A 9,781-nucleotide genomic window follows, 5' to 3' on the forward strand; every position below is an offset into this window, starting at 1 on the left:
ATTTTGTAATATATGGTTTGTGGTTAGCTGTTATATATGACTTTGACTTTCGAATTGTTAAAATTAATATAAATTAATTAACTGAATTTTTTTTGATTTTATATATTAGAAAAATGAAATATATATCTAATCCATATATTAAAATTTTAGTTCAAGTTTTTAGAAATAATATAATAGATCTAAGATTTTGATCAAATTATGTTCAATTTCACTATTAAAATCCAAAACATGACAATTAATTGACTCAGATGTATTATGTTATAAAAGTATGTTATAAAACTTTTAGCTATAATTCAGAGATGCAATATTGATGACTTCATTTCTTGACATATGTGCCATCCTTTTTTTATGAGTAAATATTTCAAAACCTCTTTTTAAATATAAAAATATTTTATATTTGAGTAAACTTCAAAATTGTGGTCAAAATGTACACGATTTTCAAAAAGTTGGTCAAGTTCCAAATTATCAGGGTAAGAGTACCGTTAGTAACATTTAACGGAGCCACACTTTTAAAATACGGAGCCAAAATTTGGTTATCTTTTCGAGAATTTGGAACTCGATGTAAATTTTGACACTCTTTATATTTTTGGAAAAAGAGCTACCTTTGAAATTTTATGTTAAGTCATTATATTTATCAAATCTCACTAAAATATTATTTAATATGATATCTCAAAATAAATAAATATTAAAAATTATGTATAACATCCAAACATGGCAAACTGTTTACAACACTTTCAAAACCTATGTATGTACTACAAAAATATCAACGTTTCTTTCAAAAACCTAACCCGATTTATGGAAGATAATACTTAACTGATATGTATAACTTTATCTTACAAATATACAAAGTAAAGATAAAAAAGAAAAGAATAGAGCAAAAGTGAGCAGAACCAAATCCTCCTGGATGCCAATGCAACTTGTAAAAGACGAGAGGTTATTTAGTATAGCTTTGTCTTGTTTGACAACGTACAACTCATCAACAGTAATTGAGCAGCCCCACCATCCATTATGATATCTTGTTACAACTTGCCAAGTGTGTGTTTTTTCTATTGTTACAGTTTTGCCACGGATTTAATACTCTCAGATCAAATTATTTCTATGTGACCTGTTTGTATGGCTTTTTTTAAATGTTTTCATTTTTCGATACCTGCCGCAGACGTAGCCACATGATTCATTTATTGAGTTTCACTCGATCCGTTACCTTTTTAAAATATAAATTAAAAAATGACAAGTAATGTTTTTGTTTCCAAATTTTAATTGATGAACCATTTCAAAAAATATTCTATAATAATTTATTATTATATTAATAATTTTTACACATGACAAGTTTTAAACATTAAAAATTTCATCAAATACACATAAATTAAAAATTATTTATCGCTTATAATCAACTTTTCAGTTATAAATATAAATTTCTTATAAATTAATTCAATCGATCTTTTAATAATATTATTTGTAAGAAAATTTTGGAATAATTTGAAAATACTTTTGACACAATAAAACTTAAATCCAAAGTCAGGAGCAATAAAAAGGAAACCGATACGAAGGGCCCGTTTGGGTGAGTTTAAAATAAGTTCTTATTGGTTAAAGTAAAAAATGAAGTAGAAGTTCGAAATAAATTAAGTCTTATAATTAATAAAAGTGTTCGGGAAATAAGTAGAGCCAGCATTCATAACTTTTTATAAGTATTTCTTAACTTTTTACATAAACAATACAAATAAGTGTTTTTAACTTATAATTCTAGAAGCAAAACAAATAAGTACTTTAAACTTATAATTTCATAAGCCGAACTTATAAGCCCATACCAAATATCCACAAAGATGCACGGTTAAAAAGGCTTTCGGCAAAGGCCTATGATTATAGGGAGTCATAAAGGAACGGTCATGGAGAACAGAAATGAGTCAAAATTGTAAAGAATTAGCCTTTTTTTATATATGCAACTTTGCAAATTGCAAGTACATACTCATCATCCTCCACTCAACCATGCCATGCATGCACCACCCCAGCTGTGCTTTATCAATTATCAGTGCCACATAACGCTAATCTCTCTCCGATCCAACATAAATTGCCTAACAAGGGAACATTATTTAATATATACCATACATTATGTGTGTATCTTTATCTAAAAGTTAATCCGCTTTAATTTGAAAATATTTTTAAGAGTTAAAAATCATGCCGATAATGACCTGATTTGTGGGGTGGTGTGGTACATGTATCCCTGTTCGCGATGGATTTTCTTTGGACCCATACAAGTTAGGCCTGGTCAATGATGTATTCGCGAAATTCAGTTCATTATCTACAAAATCCAGTTCAGAATTACATAAATGTATGATGCACATTCGATATCCTTTTAGTCAAAATTAAATATAAAATCAAGTACCGTGTGGAAGTGCATATTGTGAAAAGTGATCAATAATTAAATGAATTGTAACCAACAGAACTACATATAATTTTTAAGAAATTTGTGAGAAACAGCTAAAATGAGAAAAGGAAAGGAAAAAAAAATGATTACGTGATAGTACTTTTGACAACTCTTTCACCACAATTTTTTTTAATGAAATTAAACCAAATCAGACTGCTATGTTACTTTTGTCTAGGGGTGAGCATAAAAATTCGAAATCCGGATTATCCGATTTTCCGGTCCGGTATCCGATTTAAAATGTCCGGAAATTTGGATATCTGATCCGAATAAATCGGACCGGATATCCGATCCGGTTTTTTTCTATAAATTCGGATCCGGATCACATATATATAAGAAAGCGGATATCCGGATCCGATCCGGTTTTATTATTTTTAATTAAAAATATTTTTATAAATAATATATAATACTTTTTATAAATCTTTTCTATAGAATATTTGTTACAAAATTTTACTTTGTGCATCTATGTTTTTTTAACAACAACATTGTGTGAAATTTATTCCCAGTTGATTTTAAGATGTTGAGATTTAAGTAGGCCGAGGGAGAATTTTAGCCATTCGCAGAGAAGAACCCCTCAATTATGCAGAAGCAGAGACAGAGATGTTAAAAAACTGCAACTTTATGCATTAAGAGCAGTAGTGCTTAATACTCCCTCTGTCCCATTTTATATGATCCTTATTCCTTTCTGGGACGTCCCAAAAAGAATGAACCTATTATACTTACTATTTTTGAACACTACTTTTCACTATTACACCCACTATCACTCTATTTTATACTCTATTTTTATTGACTAAACACTATTACATCCACTACTTTCCTCCACTATCTCAAATCTATTATTAATTATTGATAAGTCCCACTACTTAACCTACTTTTCAACTACATTTACTACATTTTTCTTAATCTCCGTGAAAGTCAAACCGGCTCACTTAAAATGGGACGGAGGGAGTAGTTTATTTGAGATCAGACGGTTATTAAAGACACCGGATATATTGCCTAAGCTACTGGGTTTTTTTTGAAATTGCCTAAGCTACTGATAATAGTTTTTCTTTTCATACTTGTGAAAAAAAAGAGTTAAACATTACAAATTTATGGAATTAGAAAGTAATACATATTTTTTTGAAAAAAACAGGATCCGGATTATCCGTTTTTAGATCCGATTTAAGAGGATATCCGAATATCCGGATATCCGATTAAACCGGAACCGGAATGAAAATTTAGTGATCCGAAAAACCGGATATCCGGTTTATAATTCATAACCGGACCGGATATCCGGTTTTGCTCACCCCTACTTTAATCCACTAGAAAGCTATTTCTGCTGAAACTTGTACATAGTATACCAGATACTAGGGGTGAGCGTGGGCCGGTTCGGCTCGATTATTGAATAAACCGGAACCGCAATCATATATCTTCGGTTTTTAAAATCAAAAACCGGAACCGCCGGTTCGGGTTCGGTTTCGGTTTAAAAAGTACCGGTTCGGTTATAAATGGTTCGGTTTCGGTTACAAAACCGTCAATTATAAATTGAAAAAATAATATACAAACGAGACAAATTAATGCCCGCAATATAGAGATAATAATTAATACGATAGTGAATTTGAAGTTTCAACGCAAAAAGTGCATTCTCTGTTTAAACTTCTACACATGAGAATCAAAGTAGCATAAAATGACATAAACAAATGATCATACTAAATGGCCTGTAAAAAAAGCCTTCTGCAAATCCATTGCAGTAGCTATCTGATCCAAGTGATAAAAAAATTGAAAATGACCATACATATATTCATATCAGACTTACTGCAAATATCATATCAGAAGTTCATATAAACACACCATAATCAAATTGAAAAGGTTAATAGGCTACTGTAGGCAAGTGCTGAAAGCCATTCTAGAAGACATTGGTGGCTAATTCTTTAGTGCACCAGGTGGAACAATCCTGACAAATTGATATTAATACAGATTACAAACTTATGTTTTCTTTAAGTGTTTCGAATAGATTTATTGATTTTTAAATATGATAGAGATTATATATTATATATTTTTTATTATATATATAATATTATTTATTTAATTATTATTTTAATAACCGGTTCGGTTAGGTTTCTATCGGTTCGGTTAGGAGGTATAACCGGAACCCAACCATTTAAATCGGATCGGTTTTTAATTTTTCGGTTTCGGTTTCGGATCGGTTACATCCGGATCGGTTTTTTCCGGTTTTTCTCGGTTTCGATTCGGTTTCGGTTTTAAATCGGTTTTTTGCTCAGTCCTACCAGATACCACGAAAAATATTCAAATTTTCCTCAAATTTTAAGTGACATCCCTGTATTAGACTGTATCTATGAAAATAAATTCGTCAACCGATGACGGATATAATAATATCAACTGATGACAGATGATATATAGCTACCGGTCCAAAAACCCAATTTAACGTATCATTCTAATAACATGAAAGTTTGAATGAAAAAAATACAAATTTCAAGTGTTTTGGGAATGCTGTTCAAATTATTGTGCTGTTAGAAAAAATGCTCATAAAAAAAGTGTTGTTGCAGAAATCCCTTCCGTTTTGAAATATAGGTCGCTTGATTTTTTGGCACACACTTCTATGTCCTTTGACCACATAGCTAAAATCATTATTTTTCAATTTTTTTTTGAATTATAATATTAATCATATACTTTTATTAAAAAAATTTCAAAAATAATAATTTTAACTATACGGTCAAACGACTTAAAAATGTGTGCCAAAAAGTCAAACGACTTATATTTCAAAACAGAGTGAGTAACTGTTTGGTAATGTTTTTGATATCTGCTTATTTCGAGTTATAATATAATAAAATTAATGTTTTGCAGGTTATTGCGTGAGCTCGTGGGTTTACCCAGTGCGTACCCGAAGGTAGCGGATGCGGGTTCCTACGTTAAAAAATAATAATGTTTTTGGTGAGTTTTGATAGTGAAATCTGTAACCTGAAAAGCAGCTTTTACTAAAGTTATAGGAGGACCTGCTTTTTCTAAAAGTATTTTTCAGCTAAAAGCTGCTATTCAGAAAGCTTCTTTTAGATTTACCAAATAATTTTTCAACTATTTTTCAGCAAAAATATATTGTTCGTTACAACAACACCAAACTAGTATTTAAACATGCAAAGAGTTATAAAATTTGAAAATTAACTAAACTTAAGCAAATATACTCACAATATTGATTATTTACAACAACAAATCAAATACATAAATTTAGATTAATAAAAAGAAAATAAATATAATTATTTAAGGACAAGCATCTATACTATACTATTAAAACCGAAACATTAAAAGTTTGGTCGGTCGGTACGCGGGCTTTTATACGGACTTTTATAATTAGCGGGCTTCAAACAAAATTAGTGGGCTTCAAACAAAATATAAACAAATCAAAACATAAAACAAATATACGATCAAAGCATAAAACAAATATAAAACCTATTTGATTATACCAAAATCAAAGTCAAACCTTAAAAAATACTATATTATTAAAGCTGAAACATTAAAATTTTGATCGTTCGGTACACGAGCTTTTATACGGACTTTTATAATTAGCGCCTTCAAACAAAATTAGTGGGTTTTAAACAAAATATAAACAAATCAAAGTATAAAACAAATATAAGATCAACACATAAAACAAATATAAGACTTGTTTGACTATACCAAAAATTATAGTCAAACCTAAAAAAATATATACACAGCTATACTATAATATTAAAATCGAAATATTGAAAGTTTGATCAGTCGGTACTTGGGGTAAAATACGGGCCTATCTATATACCAATTATTCTTTTTAATTAAAATATGTTATCTTTTTTTATATTTTCTAACTACAAAAACTCCATCATTTAAAATAATATCGAGAAACATAGTAATTACCTTTTTAACTAAAACACATTATCATTTTTATATTTTCAAACTAAAAAACATATCTTCTACGATTATCACGAGCTACATATATAAAAATATAATACTATTACAGTAGAAACTCTTTAAATTAATACTCGGTAAATTAATAAACTCTCTAAAATAATAAATTTGTCCGGTCCCGACTTGGGTCATTGTAAAAAATTTAAAAAACTCGATAAAATAATAAGATAATAATTTTTCGGGAAATCCCTTTATAAATTTCGGTCCCAAAAAAATCATAAATTAATAAATCGTAGAAATAAAAAAAAATATACTACACTCTATTAAATATATTACATTTACTGTACGGTATTTCAAAAGTCATTATTAATTTCCAATACATATGAACACAGTAGTTACTAATTTACATTGTCATTATTGATTTCCAATACATATGAACACAGTAGTTATTAATTTATGTTGAGTACCAAAGTTTGCTGCAATGTAATTCTAAGAGGCATAAACTAATTTATCTTCTTGTTTGGTATGCACAGTATAATCGGTTAAAAACTCTTTAAATTAATAATTATTAATTTATCAATAAATTAATAACTCTCTAAATTAATAAATTCTTCTGATCCCAATATTATTAATTTATAGAGTTTTTACTGTATATATAATTATTAATAAATAACGTGTGATATTTTTCAACCAAAATACATTAACATTATTTTAAATACACTAATGGACTCACTTTAAAAGTATTATTATAAATCTATAATATACTATTATACTGTTAAATTCGAAATATGAAAAGTTCAGTTAGTCAATAAGTCAATCGAGTTTGGTGAGCCGGTTGTATTCGACCCATGAATCTCTTTATTTATAACATGTTGTAATATATTTTTTATTATCTATTAAACCAAAACATTTAGATAGTATGATGGGTCGGTATTTGGTTTTACGCGTCTTTTTTAACTTAATATGTTCCATATTATATTATTAATTATCAATAACGAAATATAAAAAATTGATTGGTTGATTTATATCTGATTTTATAGATCTTCTTAAATTATAACATGAAAAAAACGTATTTTAACATTCTCAGTAAAATATATATGTTCGACCTAATTTTTAATTAGCCATTTGACGAAATTAACGATTAAGAATTTATCATCTGTTAAATAAAAAATTTATTTAATCATAGTATTCTATCATAATTTTATTCTCACAATAATATTAGTTTAAGTTAAAATATATATGATAAAATAGCAAATATTATAACCGCCCGTGCATTGCACGGGTTATAAGCTAGTAGAAATAGAACATGATACAAGAATAAGAAATCTGCCGAAAGCAAACGTACATCTTCTAGGGTATATTTTCTCATGATCAGTCTAGACTTTTTAAAAGGCTGCACTTCATTCCAATTAGCAATTGCCTCTACAACTTTAACCAAACAATCGCGAGACACTCCATTTCCCCTCCCATCTTCGCCAACGAATATCACTTATACGTCTTTTCTTAAATTATCAACAGACGCACATATAATTCGATACATTGAACTTTCATTTAAATTCTTTTGATCAATCTCAATGTCAAGTGTTTCTTAAACCTGATGTCCAAACGAAACAAAAGTAAAATATCACTTATAAATACCATTATCATAAGTTAACACATTTTTTAAAACAACTTACATATTACCGATGTATAAAAAAGTTCACATATATAATTCTTAAGGTTGTAGAAAAGTAAAATATAATAAATGTAATAAAATTTAGATTTTGATTAAAAAAATTAAAAAACAACATACATATTACCGATGCATAAAAAAGTTCACATATATAATTTTTAAGGTCGTAGGTAAGTAAAATATAATAAATGTAATAAAATATAGATTTTGATTAAAAAAATTGTTGTAGAAGTATAATCAATATAACAACATGATTATCAAAATAAGCATAACATTCATGTACATAATAGTTTCACAGTATATATCAAGAATATGAACAAAAAGAGAATCCTGTTATATCCCAGTATATAACAAATCATTCAAGAGCTTTCTTAACAGCTGAGCCATGTCTCTATCACGTACTCGCCCCCGTTTCGAGATCACTTAACTTGCCTTCCGTAACCAAGAATTAGGAATGCGAATCTAATCGTCGACACCATCGAGAATTTCAATTACAAACTTGGTTGATTCAATTAGCAGAGACATCCATGCAAAAAGAGTTTATGTTAATTTATAGTCCTCTTTTCTCTCTGTGTTGATAACTTCAACCAAATCAGAACCAAACACTTGACTAAATCTCCTTAAACGTGAAGTTTTCTTTTCATCGTTAGTTTCATATAACAGATGAACAAACACTCTCGTGGTACTTATCATCCATTTGAAAACTAGTTATCGATTAAGGAAGGACAAAGGAGAATTAACAAGATCGGAGAGGGACGTTCATTATCTTGAATTTGAATTTTGCTTCTCTAAATATATCACCCCTTTTAATTGTTTTCTTAATATATTTATATCTAAACTTTATTTTTTATTTGCTGGAATTAATGTTCAAAAAATCGTCCTATTTTTCAAAAATCGCCATAAATCGTCAATTTATCGCTAAAAAATATTTGACTGATCTATTTTTGTAATCCGATTTATTGTTATGAATTACTTTAAATGTGTATATTATATTGTAAATCAGGCTAATATGTTAAATATAATTAAAAAATTAAAATTTATCTAATTTTTGTTCCGATTTACCACTCTGATAAATCCCTGATTTATCGATAAATCGTTATTAGGGACCTAAACTGTAATATCCCGGTTTTTAAATTTAGATTTGATTATTATAGATCTAAATTGTCTAGATGATTATTATGTGGATATATGTATTGCGTGATGAAGTGTTATTTGTATAAGTGTTCGTGTGATTAATTATGATTAATTATGAATATTATGTGAATAATATATGAATTTTTATGAATTTCGTATTATCTAGTTTATTTGAATTGATTGCTTATATGTGTTCGTGTTTGAAAGATTTCAATTTTTATAAGCTCGGGACAAAATATAGTTTAATTAGATATTTTCATACCGATTTTTGGATTGCTATGTGATTTTATATTTGATTTATGGATTTAATTGCGTATATATATATTTGATTATTAATTATTTTAAAATCGTTTACTTAGCTTTTAAACCCCGAGGGGCTTTCGGGAAAATTTCGCCATTAGGCTATTTGGGACATTTTGAGCACTTATCGTATTTTAATATTTTCCAATCCGGAGTATGGTTTTCCTCGTAATTGGTCCAGCGCGACTTTACAGGTATTTTTTTTGTTGATAATTATCTGGTTGTCTCAAAATACGTGAAGCCTAAATATTTTCGTTATTCAGAAGTATATTCAAGGAATATTCCAAAGCATATTCAAGGAATATTCTATTAAAAATGTATATTCAAGGAATATTCCAAAGCATGTTCAAGGAATATTCTCAAAACTTCCTCTATAAATA

The sequence above is a fragment of the Daucus carota genome, chromosome 8 (assembly GCF_001625215.2).
Source record: "Daucus carota subsp. sativus chromosome 8, DH1 v3.0, whole genome shotgun sequence".
Taxonomy (NCBI): domain Eukaryota; kingdom Viridiplantae; phylum Streptophyta; class Magnoliopsida; order Apiales; family Apiaceae; genus Daucus; species Daucus carota.